The following is a 19386-nucleotide window of genomic DNA, read 5'->3' on the forward strand; positions in this document are numbered from 1 at the left end:
CTGTGCTAGTTTTCTGAGGATGATGGCTTCCACCTTCATCCATGTCCCTGCAAAAGACATGATCTCATTCATTTTTATGGCTGCATAGTATTCCATGCTGTATATGTACCACATTTTCTTTATCCAGTCTATCATTGATGGGCATTTGGGTTGGTTCCATGACTTTGCTATTGTCAATAGTGCTTCAGTAAACATATATGTTCATGTGTCTTTATAATAAAATAATTTATATTCCTTTGTGTATATACCCAGTAATGGAATTGCTGGGTCAAATGGTATTTCTGGTTCTAGATCCTTGGTGAATCCCCATACTATCTTCCACAATGGCTGAACTAATTTACATTCCCACCAACAGTATGAAAGCATTCCTATTTCTTCACAGCCTCACCAGCATCTATTATTTCCTGACTTTATAATAATCGCCATTCTGACTGGCATGAGATGGTATCTCATTGTGGTTTTTACTTGCATTTCTATGATGATCAGTGATGTTGAGCTTGTTTTCATTTTTGTTGGTCATGTAAATGTCTTCTTTTGAGAAGTGTCTGTTCATGTCCTTTGCCCACTTTTTGATGGTTTTTTTTTTTTTCTTTGTAAATTTGTTTAAGTTCCTTGTAAATTCTGGATATTAGACCTTTGTCAGATGGGTAGATTGCAAAAATTTTCTCCCATTCTGTAGGTTGCCTGTTTACTCTGATGATAGTTTCTTTTGCTGTACAGAAAGTCTTTAGTTTAACTAGATCCCACTTATCAATTTTGGCTTTTGTTGCAATTACTTTTGGTGTTTTTGCCATGAGGCCTTTTCCTATGCCTATGACCTGAATGGTATTGCCTACATTTTATTCTATGGTTTTTATGGTTTTGGATTTTACATTTAAGTCCTTAATCCATCTTGATTTAATTTTTGTATAAGGTGTAAAGAAGGGGTCCAGTTTCAGTTTTCTGCACATGGCTAGCCACTTTTCCCAGCACCATTTACTGAATAGGAGATCCTTTCCCCATTGCTTGTTTTTGCCAGATTTCTCAAAGATTAGATGGTTGTAGATGTGTGGTATTATTTCTGAGGTCAATGTTCTGCTCCGTTGGTCTATATGTCTGTTTAGGTACCAGTACCATGCTGTTTTGGTTACTGTAGCCTTGTAGTACAGTTTGAAGTCATGTAGTATGATGCCTCCAGCTTTGTTCTTTTTCTTAGGATTTTCTTGGCTATATGGGGTCTTCTTTGATTCCATATGAAATTTAAAATAGTTTTTATAATTCTGTGAAGAATGTCAATGGTAGTTTGATGGGAATACTATTGAATCTATAAATTACTTTGGGCAGTATGGCCATTTTCACAATATTGATTCTTCTATCAATGAGGATGGGAACCATTTGAATCCTCTGTTATTTTCTTGAGCAGTTGTTTGTAATTCTTGAAGAGGTCCTTCACTTCCCTTCTTAGCTGTATTCCTGGGTATTTTATTCTCTTTATAACAATTGTGAATGGGAGTTCATTTATGATTTGACTCTCTGCTTGCCGATTGTTGGTGTGAAGGAGTGCTTGTGATTTTTGCACATTGATTTTGTATCCTGAGACTTTGCTGAAGTCACTTACCAGTTCAAGTAGTTCTTGGGCTGATATGATGGGCTTTTCTAAATAAAAAATCATGTTATCTGAAAACAGAGACAAGTTGACTTCCTCTCTCCCTATATGAATACGCTTTACTTCTTTCTCTTGCCTGATTGCCCTGACCAGAACTTCCAATACTATGTTGAATAGTAATGGTTACAGAGGGTATCCTTGTCTTGTGCCCGTTTTCAAAGGAAATGCTTCCAGCTTTTGCCCATTCAAAATGATATGGACTATGAGTTTGTCATAAGTGGTTCTTATTATTTTGAAGTATGTTCCATCAATATGTTAAATTTTATCAAAATTTCTGCATCTGTTGAGATAATCATGTGGTTTTTGTCCTTGGTTCTGTTTATGTGATGGATTGCATTTATCGATTTGCATATGTTGAACCAGCCTTGTATCCCAGGGATGAAGCCAACTTGATCGTGGTGGACAAGTTTTTTGATATGCTGCTGGATTCTGTTTGGCAGTATTTTATTGAGGATTTTTGCATAGATGTTCATCAGGGATATTGGCCTGAAGTTTTCTTTTTTTTATTGTATCTCTTCCCAGTTTTGGCATCAGGATGATGCTGGCTTCATAAAATGAGTTAGAGGGGAGGAGTCCCTCCTTTTCAATTGTTTGGAATAGTTTGAGAAGGAATGGTACCAGCTCCTCTTTGCACCTCTGGTAGAATTCAGCTGTGAATCCATCTGGTCCTGGGCTTTTTTTTTTTTTTTTTTTGATTGGCAGGCTATTAATTACTGTCTCAGTTTCAGAGCTTGTTATTGGTCTATTCAGGGATTCAACTTCTTCCTAGTTTAGTGTTGGTAGGGTGCATGCATCCAGGAAATTATCCATTTCTTCGAGATTTTCTAATTTATTTGCATAGAGTTGTTTATAGTATTCTTTGATGGTAGTTTTTATTTCTGTGGGGTCAGTAATGATATTCCCTTTTTTTTTTTATTGTGTCTATTTGATTATTCTCTCTCTTCTTCATTATTAATCTAGCTAGTGGTCTATTTTGTTAATTTTTTCAAAAACCAGCTCCTGGATTTGTTGATTTTTTGGAGGGATTTTTTTGTGTGTGTGTCTCTATCTCCTTCAGTTCTTCTCTGATCTTAGTTATTTCTTGTCTTCTGCTACCTTTTGGATTAGTTTGCTCTTGCATTTCTATCTCTTTTAATTGTGATGTTAGGGTGTCAATTTGAGCTCTTTATAGCTTTCTGATGTGGGCATTTAGTGCTATAAATTTCCCTCTTAACACTGCTTTAGCTATGTCCCAGAGATTGTGGTACATTTTCTCTTTGTTCTCATTGGTGTCAAAGAACTTCTTGATTTCTGCCTTAATTTCATCATTTACCCAGGAGTCATTCAGGAGCAGGTTGTTCAATTTCCATGAAATCGTGTGATTTTGAGTGAGTTTCTTTATCCTGAGTACTAATACGATTTTACTGTGGTCTGAGACACTGTCTGTTATGGTTTCAGTTCTTTTGCATTTGTTGAGGAGTGGTTTACTTCCAATTATGTGGTTGATTTTAGAATAAGTGACATGTGGCACTGAGAATAATGTATATTCTGTTGATTTAGGGTAGAGAGTTCTGTAGACGTCTACTAGGTCCACTTGATCAAGAGGTGAGTTCAAATCTTGAATATCCTTGTTAATTTTCTGTCTCGTCGATCTAATGTTGACAGTGGGGTGTTAAAGTATCCCACTATTATTGTGTGGGAGCCTAAATCTCTTTGTAGGTCTCTAAGAACTTGTTTTACGAATCTGGGTGCTCCTGTATTGGGTGCATATATATTTAGGATAGTTAGCTCTTCTTGTTGAATTGTTCCCTTTACCATTATGTAGTACCCTTCTTTGTCTTTTATGATCTTTGTTGGTTTAAAATATGTTTTGTCAGAGACTAAGATGGCAAACCCTGCTTTTTTTTTTTTTTTTTTTAATTTCCATTTGCTTGGTAAATTTTCCTCCATCTCTTTATTTTGAGCCTGTGTGTGTCTTTGCTTGTAAGATGGATCTACTGAATACAGCACACCAGTGGGTCTTGATTCATCATCCAATTTTCCAGTCTTTCTCTTTTAATTGGGGCATTTAGCCCATTTACAGTAACAGTTAATACTGTTATGTTTGAATTTGCTCCTGTCATCATGATGCTATCTGGTTATTTTGTACACTAGTTGATGCAGTTTCTTTTTTTTTTTTTTTTTTTGAGACGGAGTCTTGCCTGTAGTCCCAGCTACTCAGGAGGCTGAGGCAGGAGAATGGCCCAAACCCGGGAGGCGATGCAGTTTCTTCATAGTGTCTTTGGTCTCTATATTTTGGTGTGTTTTTGCAGTGGCTTGTACTGATTTTTCCTTTCCATATTTAGTGCCTCTTTCAGGAGCTCTTGCAGGGCAGGCCTCATGGTAACAAAATCCATCAGCATTCGCTTGTCAGGAAAGGATTTCATTTCTCCTTCACTTATGAAGCTTAGTTTGGCTGAATATAAAATTCTGGGTTGAAAATTACTTTCTTTAAGAATGTTGAACATTGACCCCCTAATCTCTTCTGGCTTGTAGAGTTTCTGCTGAGTGATCTGCTGTTAGTCTCATGGGTTTCCCTTTGTATGTGACCTGGCCTTTCTCTCGGGCTGCCCTTAACAGTTTTTCCTTCATTTCGACCTTGGAGAATCTGATCATTATGTGTCTTGGGGTTGAACTTCTTGTGGAGTATCTTAATGGCGTTCTCTGTATTTCCTGAATTTGCATGTTGGCTTGTCTTCTTAGTTGGGGAACTTCTCCTGGATAATATCCCGAAGTGTGTTTTTCAGCTTGTTTCCATTCTCTCCATCTCCTTTTGGTACTTCAATCAATCATAGGTTTGGTCTTTTTATGAAGTCCCATATTTCTTGGAGGCGTTGTTCATTCCTTTTCGTTCTTTTTTCTCTATTCTTGTGTGCATGTCTTATTTCAGCAAGGTGGTCTTCAAATTCTGTTATCCTTTCTTCCGCTTGGTCAATTTGGCCATTGATATTTGTGTATGCTTCACGAAGTTCTCAAGCTGTGTTTTTCAGCTCTGTCAGGTCATTCATGTTCCTTTCTAAACTGGTTATTCTAGTTAGCAATTCCTCTAACCTTTTATCAAAGTTCTTAGCTTCTTTTCATCGGGTTAGGACATGCTCCTTAGCTCATCATAGTTTTTTACTACCCATCTTCTGAAGTCTACCCATACTTCTGTAAATTCGTCCATCTGATCCTCAGTCCAGTTCTGCACTCTTGATGGAGAGACATTGTGATTATTTTGAGGAAAAGAGGCACTCTGGCCTTTTGGGTTTTCAGCATTTTTTTGTTGATTCTTTCTTATCTTCATGAGTTTGTCTAGTTTCGGTCTTTGAGTCTGCTGACCCTTGGATGGGGTTTTTGTAGGGGTCTTTTTGTTGCTGTTGCTGCTGTTGTTGTCACTTTCTGTTTGTTTATCTTTCAATGAGGAAAGAGAGAGACCCGCTCATATTGTTTTATACTCAGTACCTGTTTTAAGAAAAAACAAGGAAGTAAAAGCAAAGACATGCAGCCCAGTGCCAGGCCCAAAACCAGGCCTGGGCCTGCCTGATCTCAACCCAGTAGTTAAAAATCAACTCATAACTTAGAAACCGATGTTATTCATAGATTCCAGACATTGTATAGAAGAACATTGTGAAACTCCCTGTCCTGTTCTGTTTCACTTTGACCACCAGTACATGCAGTCTCTGTCAGGTACCCCGTGCTTGCTCAAATCAATCACGACCCTTTCATGTGAAGTCTTTAGCATTGTGAGCCCTTAAAAGGGACAGAAACTGTGCACTCGGGGAGCTCGGATTTTAAGGCAGTAGCTCGCTGATGGTCCCAGCTGAATAAAGCCCTTCTTTCTACTACTCGGTGTCTGAGAGGTTTGTCTGCAGCTTGTCCTGCTACATTTCTTGGTTCCCTGACTGGGAAGCGAGGTAACTGATGGATGGCCAAGGCAGCCCCTTAGGCGGCTTAGGCCTGCCCTGTGAAGCATCCCTGCGGGGGACTCCTGCCAGCCTGAATGACACAATCCAAAGAGGCTCCCGGGTAGGCAATTGCTCCGGTGGAACGCCTTACCAGAGCAGCCAGTAGCAGGCCCCCGCGGAGGATTAACACAGTGGGTGAACACCGGGAAGGAACTGGCACTTAGAGTCCAGACATCTGAAATTTGGTAAGACTAGTCTTTGGAACTTGCCCCACTCCATTTGATGGAAGCGTGGCCTGATCACCCACAGTGTGCCTGTATTGGCACTTTTGTTCTGGTTTTGACTTGACTTTGACTTGGTAAGACTAGTCTTTGGAACCTGCCCCACTCCATTTCAGTGGAAGCGTGACCTCATCACCCACAGTGTGCCTGTATCGGCACTTTTGTTCTGGTTTTGACTTGACTTGAGTTGCTGGATACTTGATTTTGGTTTTGACTTCACTTAAATTTTTTGGTACTCGGATTTTGAATTTCGTGGTATTCTGATTTTGGTTTAGTATAAACGATAAAAGTGTGTGTGTGCCCTCTTTACCTGTTCTTTGTTTTGTGGTGAGTGTGTGTGGTGTGAGTGTGGTATTTTGTCTTGAAAAAAGCATGGGTCAGGCACAAATAAGCCCACCCCACTAGGAACTATGTTGAAAATTTTCAAGAAAAGGAAGAAAAGGGGAGAGGCAGAATTTATATAAAAAGAATGTTATATAGTAAATTCTTGTCCTAAAATATAAACATAACTGTGTAAAAATATTGGACTCAGTTTATTCTAGTGAGTCCAACCTCCGAGACCATCCTTAAACATCAGTAGACTGGAAGTAGTACATGGATGGGAGCAGCTTCGCCAGCCCCTGCAAAGTGACTCTGAAGAAGACGACAAGCTCTGCTCCAGTCACACCCGGAAGCTGACTGGTCCACGCAAGGCCAAAGTGTGAGGAAACTCATCGTGAGACTCATTTTCCTTAAAATTTGGACTTGTACAGTAAGGACTTCAACTGACCTTCCTCAGACTGAAGGCTGTTCCCAGTGTATACATCAAGTCAGTGAGGTAGGACAAAAGATTGCTACAGTCCTATAATTTTATGGTTATTATAAGTGTACCAGAACTCTAAAAGAAACTTGTTTTTATAATGCCATTTTATCCGAGTTATATAGCCCAGGAAATAAGCAATCTGATGCATGTTATGACCCATTTTAAGCCTCCTATGATCACAGTTTTTAAAATAAAATTAAGGACTGGTCCTTTTCTAGGCAACACAAGTAAAGTCATAGTTAGGACAGAAGAAAGAGGGGTCTTCAAGCATATAACCCTAAAATTTAATGCTTGTGCCACTATCAATAGCAATCAGCATAAAACAAAATGCAGTTCTTTAAATAAATAAAAAAAAAGTTTCCACGGCAAGAAATAAGTATATCTGCCATGAATTAAGCTCATGTGCAAATGTGTGTAATTACTGGTCTTGTGTCATCTAGACTACTTTTAAAAAGGATAAAAAAAGATCCTGTTTAGCTCCAAAAAGGAGAAGGCAGCCCCTCTTGTACGAGTGGAAACTGCAACCCCTTAAAATTAATGATTACAAATCCCTTAAACCCAAGGTAAAAAAAAAAAAAAAAAAAAAAAAAAAAGAGAACACGTATCTCTAGGCATCAATAGAAAAAGATTAGGTCTTAAAGTAAATATCTTAGTAAAATAGGAGGTTCGTAAACTCTCTCCAGAACTAGTATTTCAGACTTTCTATGATAAACTAAATGTGCCAGTACCAGAGACTCCAGGAAAAACCAGAAATTTGTTTTTGCAATTAGCCAAGCATGTAGCCCAGTCTCTAAATGTCACTTCATGTTATGTTTGTAAAAAAACTGTAATAAGAGATCAATGGCCATAGGAAGCCTGAGAATTAGTTCCTACAGACCCAGTTCCTTGTGAATTCCTGGCCCAAAAGAACCACCCTGACAATTTTTAGGTTCTAAAAGCCTCAATTATTGGATAGTATTGCATAGCTAGAGAAGAAAAAGGATTCACTCATCCTGTAGGGCAGCTTAGTTCTCTTGGGCAAAAGCTGTATAACGGTACTGCAAAAACAGTTACATGGTGGAGTTCCAATTACACAGAAAGAAATCCATTCAGTAAATTTCCAAAGTTGCAGACTGTTTAGGCCCACCCAGAATTCCACTGGGACTGGACGGCCCCCACCAGGTTATACTGGATATGTGAACACAGAGCTTATGCTAAGCTGCCTGATCAGTGGACAGGTAGCTGTGTAATTGGCACCATTAAGCCATTTTTCTTCTTACTGCCCATAAAAACAGGTGAACTTCTAGGCCTCCCAGTTTATGATTCCCGTGAAAAACGAAACATAGCCATAAATAATTTAAAAAAAGATAAATGGCCCCCTAAAAAAATCATGCAATACTATAGACCCACCACTTAGGCACAAGATGGCTCATGGGGCTATTGGACCCCCATCTACATGCTCAACCGAATCATATGGTTACAAGCTGTTTTAGAAATTATTACTAATAAAACCGGTCAAGCCTTGACTATTCTGGCCTGGCAAGAAACTTAGATAAGAAATACTATCTGTCAAAATGATTGGCTCTCAACTACTTGCTAGCAGCTGAAAAAAAGGTCTATAAAAAATTTAACCTTACTAATTACTCTCTACACATAGATAATCAAAGGCAAATAGTTAAAGATATAGTTAAAAATATGACAAAACTGGCACATGTACCTGTACAAGTGTGGCACAGACTTAATCAGGGAGCCATGTTTGAAAATTAGTTCCCAGCACTAAGAAAATGTAAAACTGTTATAATAAAAGTTATACTAGTTAAAAAAAAACCTGCTTACTGCTCCCTCGTTTGCTACCTGTACTTCTTCAAATGATAAAAAAAGCTTCATCCCTACGTTAGTTCACCAAAATGCTTTAGCACAAGTACACTATAAGAATTACTATCAATCTGTTACATAAAGACATAAGTAGCAAAAATAAGTGAGAACCCCCACTAATAAAAAGTGAGAGTCTCAAAGGGGGGAAATGAGGAAAGAGAGAGACCCTCTCATATTGTTTTATACTCAGTACCTGTTTTAAGAAAAGACAAGGAAGTAAAAGCAAAGACAAGTAGCCCGGTGCCAGGCCCGAAACCAGGCCTGGGCCTGCCTGACCTCAACCCAGTAGTTAAAAATCAACTCCTAACTTAGAAATCAATGTTATTCATAGATTCCAGACATTGCATAGAAGAACACTGTGAAACTCCCTGCCATGTTCTGTTTCACTCTGACCACCGGTACATGCAGTCCCTGTCAGGTACTCCATGCTTGCTCAAATCAATCACGACCCTTTCATGTGAAATCTTTAGCGTTGTGGACCCTTAAAAGGGACAGAAATTGTGCACTCGGGGAGCTCGGATTTTAAGTCAGTAGCTTGCTGATGCTCCCAGTTGAATAAATCCCTTCCTTCTACAACTCGATGTCTGAGAGGTTTTGTCTGCGGCTCGTCCTGCTACATCAATAGTCAGGTCCCTCTTCTGTAAGGCTGCTGCAGTATGCAGTTTGCTGGGGGTTCACTTCAGGTCCTATTCATCTGATTTGCTCCCGTACCTGGAGATGCCACTGAAGGAGGCTGGAAAGCAGCAAAGATGTGTGCCTTCTTCTTCTGAGACCTCTGACCTCAGGGGGCACCAACCTGATGCAAATAGGATTGCTCCTGTGTAGGGTTTCTGGCAACCCTGTTGGAAGGTCTCACCCAGTTAGGTGGCATGGGGAGCAGGACCCATTTAATGGAGCACTTTATTCCTTGATGGAGAGGTTGTGTTTTGCTGGGGGAAACCCACTCATCTGTGCAGCCTGGATTCCTCAGAACTACCAGGAGGAGAGGCTAAGTCTGCTTATCTGCAGAGACTGTGGCCACCCCTCTGCATAAGGGCTCAGGCCCAGAGAAATCCAAATTCTGTCCCTGAGCATCTGGCTGGAGTTATTGGAGATCCTGCTGTGAATTCCCACCCACTGAGGAAGGATGGGTCAGGGTGTGTTGGGCTGTGGGGACAAGTCTTGGGACCAAGCCTTCCAGCCTGCCTGGCTCCAGCAGGGGAAAAGCACAGCCTGGAGCTATAGAAATGGATGCTGACCTTCGCCCTCCCAGGGAGCTTAGCTTGTTAGGCAGTTGTGAGTCCCAGTGCTGACTGCTGCCCCTCCCCAAAGGAGCTCAAATGGCTTAGACAGCAGGCAGCTGCAGCCTGTGCTGATAGCCCCTCCTCCTGGGAATTCCCTAGGCTTAAGCAGATTTCAGCTGAGAGGCTGTAAGAATCTGCACATTCCAGGGGAGGTATGCTAGGCCCCAGTGATGTGGGTTCCTAAGTGGGATCTTCCAATCCATGGGTTGCACAGTTCGTGGAAAAAGCACGGTTTCCCTGGCTGGGTAGTGCACTCACGCACTGCCTCCCTTGGCTGGGGGTAGGAGGTTTCCCTTCTCCTTGTGGCTCTCAGGTGGGCCCCTGCACCACACTGTTTTTCCTTCTCTCCAGCCTTCCAGTCAATTTTGATGAGAGAACCTGGATACCTTGGTTGCCAGTGAAGGATTCACACATATATATGGCATATATATATATATATATATATATATTCTCTGTGTGCATATATACATATATACACACATATATGTATGAAGATTTATTATGAGGAATCAGTTCACATAATTATGGAGGCTGCGAAGTCCTATGACCTGCCATCTGTAAACTGGACACCCAGGAAAGCCAGTAATGTCATTTAGAATGAGTCCAAATATCCTAGATAAAGGGGAAGCAATGGTATACATCCCAATCTGAGGAATGTAGAAGATGAGATTATATGTTGCAGCTCAACAGGTAAGTAGGAAGTAAAAAGGGCACATTTCTCTTTCCTCCACCTTTTGTTGTTTTCAGGCCCTCAAAAAAATTGGATAATGCTCACCAATATCAGGGGAAGCATCTACTAAGTCCATTGGTTAAAACACTAATCTCATCCAGAAACACCTTTACAGACACACCCAGAAGTAATATTTTATCTCAGCACCCTATGACCAATTAAATTCACACTTAAAATTTACCATCATACCTTGTGTATATCCATAACCACTCATGCCTTTATTAATATCTTCTCTCTTTTTTCAGTCTCTATATATGGAGAACCTATAACATGTTAGCTACTGTCAATTACATCTGACTTAAAATTAAATGAAATATTCCATATTCTAGTAGCATTTATCCTTTGCAGAATAACACAGAAAAGCAACTACTTTACAGACAAGATAATACATTTTAAATATAAGGATCATGGCAAGCCAGAACCTGAGGATCCCTGGAGTTAAGAGTCCCCTGAAGCTGTCAGATTACCTAGAAATTAATATACTTCTATTATAGAGTGCAGGTCTTATGGCATCATAATCAGCATCATTATCATTAAACATAATCAGTATGTCTTTATCATCACAGCATGGAGCCTACACTGATACTACTCAGAAGTTTTACTCTAAGAAAAAATAACTTTTACATGAATATTACAGAAGTGACCAAATATAAAATGGACACAAATACAGACCCAGGATTATATATGAAGCAAAGTGATTCTTCAATTTGTTTTCTCAGTTAAGTGAATGGGGGAAGCATGAAAACTTCATTCAGAAAAAATACAACTCTTTTTTCTCTTTTTCCAGCAAGACGTTGTGGTCTGAAAGTCACCACTGTGGTTCACTAAAAGCACCAGCATGCATATCCAGTATCATATTATAGATAAAACATTAAAAATAAAATTGGCCATGTGCGGTGGCTCATGCCTGTAATCCCAGCACTTTGGGAGGCTGAGGTGGGCGGATCACAAGGTCAGGAGATCAAGACCACCCTGGCTAACATGGTGAAACCTCGTCTCTACTAAAAATACAAAAAAAAAAAAAAAAAAAAAAAATTAGCCAGGCGTGGTGGTGGGCACCTGTAGTCCCAGCTACTTGGGAGGCTGAAGCAGGAGAATGGCGTGAACCCTGGAGGCAGAGCTTGCAGTGAGCCAAGATCGTGCCACTGCACTCCAGCCTGGGCAACAGATCTAGACTCTTGTCTCCAAAAAAAAAAATTAAATTAAAACATTTTGATTGATTGACTCATTCAATTTAAACAATGTCATGGAAATTATGAGATGCATAGAATTGGACTAAAACTCAGTTCACATACTGCAATTTTACTTGAACTTTGCTTAGCTTCCATTTATACTACTTAGAAATTGTCTTGGTGCTAGTTACGTTGTCTATTGACTGTGATAGCATTAGTTTCTCTTCAAAGGATTATTCTCATTACCAGGAATGAATATGATTACACTCTTTGTTAGAACATACAGTACCTTGGTAATATGTACGTCCATCATTTCTTGTGCAAACAAATACCCTATGTGGTTTGTTTAAAGTCTTTTCCAATGACTACCTGTTCTCATGGGACAGGTGAAAGTTGGTATCTAGTGATTCCTCTCCTACAAGTAGCTTGCTTCAGCTCCAAAAATACTGTGTATTTCTTAACAAGCAGGAATATCAGGGGTGTTGATAGTTACTTTTTGATTTTTATTTTTAAAAATATGTACTCATGGGAAAAAACTAACCGCTCAGATGAAAAGTAAAATTCTTCACCCTCTCATGTCCTCATTCTAACAAATCCTCAGAGGTAACCACCAAACAATTCCTTTTGTTTCCATTTGCTCATTTTCTATGTATGCTTAAAAATATATACCTATATATATAATATCATTTTTTTTATTTGTTACAGCCAAGATTATATTTTACTGTTCTGAGAACAGGAACTTTAACCCAATGTGGAGAAAATAACAGCAAATTTAACATTTTAATGTCATTTAATTATTATAGAATAAGTCTCAGAACTTTTGAATTTTTGAGCTTAATTCAGTTGTTAGAAAAATTATCTGTCTTCTAATTAACAGAGCAAGGACTCTAGAGGTAGTCTATCTGGTTGGAAGTCTCATTCCATCACTTTCTTGATACATGACTCTACTCAAGTTGACTTAGCTTTTTGGGTCTCAACCTCCTGACCTGCCAAGCAGTGGATATAATACCACTTGCTTCAAATGTTTTGAATTAAAATCAAAGCAGATTGTACACTATGCCATTTCAGGGCAGTGATGGGTTTCTATACCTGACCTTGCTCTAAGTTCAAGCAATGATTAATCTAGCTTCCCTCCTTGTGGATGACTAAGGCCTTTGCCTGAGGACAACTTTAAAGAGGCAGGAAATCCACCATTGTGTGTTTCTTGTGTATGTCTGAACTCTTGCCATTCATTACACAGTTACTCTTGACAGTTTTCCTACATTTTTCGGTTTGTAAAGATGTATCAGTATGCATGTATCTGAAGCAGTGTAAAGTGGCCATTGTTACTTACAGAATTACAAGGATGTGGGGAAAAAACAGTAGATTCTGAGACTATACACAAGTCCATGAGTGGAGCAGAAAACATACCTATTTATATGTAAATAACTGAAAAATGTAAATTACAATTGTTGAAATGGAACTACTGTTTGTGTTGTCTTTAGGTTTCTATCTATAGAGTAGAAGTAATAATTATATGGTCAAATATATCTTAGAATGCTCTAAAGTTTCATTCATTAATATTTACAACTATAGATTAAAAGTACTATAGAAAATCTTCTAAAATTTATAGAATATATGCACTTATTTACTTAGTTCTTCTACCTTGCCACAGGTGACACATCTAAGTAGGTCATATTTCAACAATGGTAGTTTACATGTTTGGGTTCTTTGTAGATTACCGTGGATGCTGTGTCTGACTCACTCATTTTGGAGGATTAGGTGTAGAGAGTCTCCCTGGATCACATTCCATGGGTTATATTCCAAGGTACACACTCCACTTAACAGGAAATTGAATTGGTAAATGGAAACCAGTTAAAGAAAGGAACAAAAACATACCTGCCATTAGCAACACAGTATTTTTGCCTTTGAATGTTACTGACCCAATCTCATTCCATTGTCTTATTGGAATGAATTCAGATTACAATTTATTTATGTTTCAGGGCATGAAGTTAATTTTGTTAACGAGTTTCATTCCAGAGCTCTCTTTCACCCTCATATCATGCTAAAGTATTCCTTTAAAAGCCATTGGAAAAGTCTTAATGATTCTAGAGACAGTTGAACTCATGTCTTCGATTTATTCATTTATTCAACAAGATATTTACTAAGAGTTCTCTCCAGGCTATAATATGTCAGCAAAATATTAAAATAAGAAATAACTTCAGCTCTTTCATTTATACCCTTATGGTAGGGAATAAAATCATGGTCTATTTTCTATCATTCCCTATCTACAGTTTTTTCATTGTCACTCTAATGCCAAGTTTTCTAGGAAAAAGAAAAAAAGGTTATCTGATCTAATGTTCTCTTTCTTTGAGAAGTCTCAGGGTTCAAAACCACTTTTTGGTTTCCTATGATTTTTTTATATTTCCAAATTGTCACATTTAGCTTAAGTAGTGTATAAAACAATATTTGTAGGATAGTCTATACCCAATAAAATCTTAACTGGTTACATTTTTGTATTATTTTTATTCTTATTCGTGATCTAAATATGAAATATCTCACAAAATCATAAACTGACAAGTAGTTATTTATACTATTTGATAAAATTTCTGCTTTGATGTGTAAAAAATGTGATGTGCTTTTTATAATAATAAAAGTATTTTTCTTCTTTATATTCAAAATGATCCTGATAACAGTAAATCCTTTAGTTGGTAAACTTTTCTTTGTCACTGAATACACTTGGAATCTTATGGCTGAATTTAGCCTATCTCTCTCCATGATAACAAAATATCTAGCCAATTTTTCAAGACAAAAATAAAATTGTTTAGTTCACTGATAGGACATATATAAATGTAAACATAGTGTTATAAGTTATCTCTATTTTTATCATTTATTTCTTATCCATTCTTAACTGGCTTAAAAATGTCTCCACTTGGACAACATAAAAAGCACATACAGTTAGTTTTTGCCTCCATAGTTACAATTAAACATAAGAAAGAATGAGTGTGGAGATGAATGGGAAAGGAAAACAAAGGTGAAGGGGAAGAAAACTAAAATGATTTTCTTCTTAGAAATTCCAATTTTTTAATTCATGAAGGCAAGGCTTTTTAGCCTCCTTATCTACTTGATGTATTTTTGGAGAATATTACTAAGAGTTGAATTCAGCTACAATTTTTAGCTTCTCATTTCCACAGAAGCCTGTATAAACAAAAGAATAATTTTTTCCAATCAGGTAGAATCAGTAATCTAAGATTTTAATGTACTCTGCCATTAACTATTTCCCTTTATATACAAGATTTTGGTAAAGTCATCACCATTCTCTCTATTTTTAAAATAATCAAATAATTCTAAGGGAAACAAATATGGAATGCAATATATACGTATTTCTATTATCTCTTCCAAACCAGTTGTTTCTTCTCTGGAAGAAACAATTCCTTTTATCTAACTTCAAAATATCATATATGCTTATGAGAATTAGCTGCAGAAAATCTAGAAGTTGCCTTTGCAATAAGTTTAAGAAGTTTGGGAATGACCAGTTTTCCTGGAGTAGTAAGAAACAAGATTACCTTAGGGAAATAATGTGGCTAAAGATACGCAACACTTAATAATTGTCTCATACTCCACTGCATTATCAAATGGGGTCAACTTTTAAACAGGAGCAACCCTTCCAGATTTCTCCTAATCCTTTCTTGCTGACTTTATTCGAAGAGGTGTGGGGACTCCTTTCAATGACCACGGTGGTCCTGCCAAGCAAGAATTTCCCACCAGGTTTTCGCCAGTGTGTAGAGTTCAACAGATGTCTGGGAAGATTGTAGCTGCTGAACAAAAATGTTGCCTCTCTTCTAGTAGAGGTCAGGTATAGAGAAACCATTTTGGATTTCCTTGTTAAGTGTATGATGGTAATACTCTGGTGCTTAATTTTGAAAATTATTTTTTCGAAAATTTGGAGTGTATATGAATGTGCACACACAAGCAGTCTCACACGGTGGCTGAAAGTATAACCTTCATAGTCCAACAGATGGAGGCTCTATCCAGATATCATCACCAACTAAGTCTAGTCGATATACTAGGTTGTCTATGCAAAATCCATTCCCCTCCTACTGTTTGCTAACACGGTTCCTAATTTGTTTAGGCTTTGGACACCCTTATATAAAGAGACGACTGGATTTGGTCTCAGCCTCAGGAGGCAAAGCTTGATTAGTTTAAGCCACTCAAGGGTATTGTATTCACTGCAAGAATGATGAATTTAGAAATTGGTATGTCCTGAAATGAAAGCCAATAGGACATGAGGTAAATCACAGAACAGCTTCTGGGAAATTGTCCTCATTCTTAAAATGCATGTTGTTTTCTGTCTTTTAGATGCTGAATGAAGCTATGATACCTATAGCAGTTACTGCCATTTTGGACCCATAAACTGACGATCCTTAAACATTACCAGGAGGGCAGAGCAGAAAGAACCTTGATGTCATCACTAAGCTGCTGGATTACCTCACTCTAGAAATACCCAACTCTGCATGTTTGGTTATTTTTTAAAAAAAGGTCTTCTTTATTATTTTCATCATTTTGAATGGGCTCTAACTCTAGCTCTTATAGTAAAAAGCATTTGAACTGATACAAATAATTATCTCCATATGGTTATTTTGAGAATTAAATGAGATAACACATAAAATGTATGCTTGGGACAATGTCATACACAACATTCAAGAGTACATATTGTTAGTATTATTGATGTTGTTGATGTTAAAGCCATTACTTCCTGTGATGATCTTGCAGTGCAACAGATTTTCACTTTAGTTTGGGGCAAGATTATGAGGCTTGAATAGGAAAACATGATGAAAGTTTTATTTCCTACAGCCCATTTTCTTCTTTCAGCATGTCTTTTACTTGCTTTCATGCCCCTTTGAGTCTCCCCAATCATCTAGAAAGGGGATCTACTAGTCATTGCAACAAAGGAGCATAGAATATTTAATAAGGCAATTTTTAACCCAAAAGAATAATATCCCAGCATTAGAATTCCAAATGCAATATCAAGTTGTAGATAAGAATTTGGAGTAAGCAGGACTTCTCTACATCTCCAAAATGTTATCACACAAGCCTCTACCTGTACGTAAAGCCAAGCTTTCCAGTATACAATTGGGCACTAAATTCCAGATAGTTTTTTTTTATCCAGCCATGGCCTTGTAAGAAAATAATTCTCCTTTACTGTGTAATTGTTAACACTGAATAATTATCAGGTGGTGACCTGGACACTGCAGATCATTATCTGTTGTCGGTGACAGTGCTGTTCGTTTTCAAACCAGTAAAAGAAGCTCTTTTTTTCTTTTTGTATCCATAAAATTTGCGAGGGATTTAAAACTTGGAAAATGTGGGGTTTTCTTGCATTTCCAGTGGACTAGATCTTTACAATCATTAACTGTTCTAAAGTTGAGAAGAGCTGCTAAGTTCTTTGGAGCATGAAAAAAGATGGGCATATGCTGTAAATTGACATAAAAAAAGTGGCAGCTTTGAGAGTTTGCAAGATCATTTTTACCAGAGCTTATATTTGGTATGAGATATCAGTAAGGCAGTTTTGTTTTGTTTTTGTTTGTTTGTTTTGTTTTTTGTTGGTTTTTTTTTGAGATGGAGTCTCGCTCTGTTGCTGAGGCTGAAGTGCAGTGGTGCCATCTTGGCTCACTGCAACTCCACCTCCGGGGTTCAAGCAATTCTCCTGCCTCAGCCTCCCGAGTAGCTGGGATTACAGGTGCGCACCACCATGCCTGGCTACTTTTTTGTACTTTTAGTAGAGATGAGCTTTCACCATGTTGGCCAGGATGGTTTTGTTTTCCTGACTTTGTGATCCACCCACCTTGGCCTTCCAAAGTGGTGGGATTACAGGCGTGAGCCACTGCACCTGGCTGTAAAGCAGATTATTAGGAGAAATAGTTTACTAGGAGAAAAAGGACAAACATCACACTTCACTTCTGTCTACCCTTAAGAAAGATGACAATAATCTGAAAAATTGTCTAAAATACCTAGAATGCCTTGAAATCAATTTGATGACTTACCTGTTAGACAACTATACAGAAAGCAGATCTCTTCATTGCAGTGTCCCCAAGAAGACCTTAAAGAGACTTTTTTCTCTGCTATGTGCTATTTATCCTTACAGGTAGGACCAGCTATAAAATCTTATTAAGAATTTTAAGACAATGATAATAGAGCATTAAACCAGCACAGGACCCTTCTGACCTGATTCTGTGCTACTACACACAGTGTATATCTGTGAAGCTTCCCCTGCTGGAAGGCTCTGATTTGACTCATCTCTCTGCCTCTTTAGTGCTGGGTATGTGAATCAGAGGAAAGAGCATGTAGAGAGACAGACATGATTGAAAACCTGGCTTCTTTTCTTTTTAAATGTGTGGATGTGAGTGGGTGAGTTAAAGTCTTTGTCTGTTGCACGACACTGTTCAGAAAGTCTAATGCTGCACCTCGCACAAAAGGGTCTCAGTAAACGTTTCAGGAGACTTTGGGTTTGAATTCTATGAAAACCTAGCCTGTTGTCCAGGTGACTCTGGCTCTATCCGAGTGAGTGCTAGGTCATGGTTTTATGGGCTTTACTCCGTTCTATAGCATACATCCTAATATTAGCTTATAAATAGTCATGCATTGCTTAATAATGGAGATACATTGTGAGAAATACATCATTAGACAATTTCATCCTTGTGGGAACATCATAAAGTATACTTATGCAAACTTAGATGATATGGGCTACTGCACAGCGGATGTATAAGGTATCACCTATTGCTCCTAGGCTATAAACCTGTGCTGCAAACTTGTACAGCATGTTACTCTACTGAATGTTGTATGCCACCGTAACACAGTGGTAAGTGTTGTGTGTCTAAACATATCTAAACAGAAAAGGTACAATAAAAACGTAGTATAAAAAGTTTTTAAACTTTTACACTCCTACAGAGCACTCACCATGAAAAAAAAATCTTTCAGGGTTGGGAGTTGTTCTGAGTGAGTCAGTGAGTGAGTGTTGAGTGAATGTGAAGGTCTGGGACATTACTGTACACTACTGTGGAGTTTGTATACACTATGCACTTAGAGTACACTAAATTTGTTTTTTAAAAAAGTAATTGTGCCTCAGCATTACAGTGGCTATGATGTCACTATGCAATAGGAATTTTTCAGCTTCATTATAATCTTACGGGATCACCATCGTATATGCAGTCAATCCTTGACTGAAACATTGTTATGTGTCAATAGGAATTTTTCAGCTTCATTATAATCTTACGGGATCACCATCGTATATGCAGTCCATCCTTGACTGAAACATTGTTATGTGTCACATGACCGTGTATGAGTTTGGTCACAAGAAAAGCTGATTGAGTAGTCCTAGAGTGGCTAAATCCACCCTCATCACATAAAAACTAATTCAGAAGGTTTGGCAGTATTATATTTATATATAGTAGGTGGCATATTGTTGTCATTAAAAATAATGGAAGATTTTCTTCCTTTCTTTGTTTTATATTGTTTAACATATTGCAAATAGGTAATGCCATTTATAGCCTTTACTTTTTTGCTTTGAATTGACAATTGTAGTATGTCTCTAATCTAAAAGCCAGTATCTAAATTCCAAATAACATAGAAATAAAGTGCTTCTTTGGAAATCCCCAGTTAAAATAAACTAAAATACCCTTTGTTTGACCTTCATATCTAATGTTGGAAAAGTGGTTACCTCACTGATCTGCTTCTA

The 19386-nt window shown here is 38.0% G+C and overlaps 1 long non-coding RNA gene across 1 annotated transcript; it reads left to right on the plus strand.

Annotated features, from left to right (window-relative positions):
• Positions 1-6363: 6363 nt before the first annotated feature.
• Positions 6364-18573, plus strand: LOC144341157 (uncharacterized). The gene is made up of 2 exons (XR_013417898.1): positions 6364-6648; positions 16011-18573. It is a non-coding gene; the product is annotated as an uncharacterized LOC144341157 (long non-coding RNA).
• The last annotated feature ends 813 nt before the right edge of the window (positions 18574-19386 follow it).

This window comes from Macaca mulatta, chromosome 5 (assembly GCF_049350105.2).
Source record: "Macaca mulatta isolate MMU2019108-1 chromosome 5, T2T-MMU8v2.0, whole genome shotgun sequence".
NCBI classification, from domain to species: domain Eukaryota; kingdom Metazoa; phylum Chordata; class Mammalia; order Primates; family Cercopithecidae; genus Macaca; species Macaca mulatta.